The following is a 651-nucleotide window of genomic DNA, read 5'->3' as shown; positions in this document are numbered from 1 at the left end:
TAGTGTTAGTCCATAAATAGAAGGATGTGAGAAGAAGGGAAGTAGTATTCGAAAATTAAGTAAAGGACTTTGAAAACATTTTGAAAAACACTAATTGATTTTCGAAAATAAAAGTGGAAAAGAAATCAAGTGATTTTTGAAAAAGATTTTGAAATTAGAAATTAAAAAGATATGATTGAACACTATTTTGAAAAAGATGTGGTTAAGAAGATATGAGTGGTTTTAAAAAGATGTGATTGAGAAGATATGATTTGAAAAACATTTTGAAAAGATTTGATTTTAAAAATTAATAACTTGGCTAACAAGAAAAGATATGATTCAAACATTAGACCTTTCTCAATAGAAAAGGCAACATACTTGAAATGTTGAATCAAATCATTAATTGATAGCAAGTATCTTTGAAAATAGAAAGAAATTGATTTTGAAAACATATGATTGAAAGGATATGATTTGAAAAGGATTTGATTTTGAAAAATTTTGAAAACTTGAAAAAAATTGCATTAAAAACAAAATCTTCCCTCTTGTGCCATCTTGGCGTTAAACGCCCAGAATGGTGCACATTCTGGCGTTTAACGCCCAAAACTCTACCCTTTTGGGCGTTAAACGCCCAGCCAGGCACCCTGGCTGGCGTTTAAACGCCAGTTTGCCTTC

Source organism: Arachis duranensis, chromosome 8 (genome assembly GCF_000817695.3).
Source record: "Arachis duranensis cultivar V14167 chromosome 8, aradu.V14167.gnm2.J7QH, whole genome shotgun sequence".
NCBI classification, from domain to species: domain Eukaryota; kingdom Viridiplantae; phylum Streptophyta; class Magnoliopsida; order Fabales; family Fabaceae; genus Arachis; species Arachis duranensis.
The sequence above is the reverse complement of the archived record's forward strand: the minus strand, read 5'-3'. Positions refer to the sequence as shown.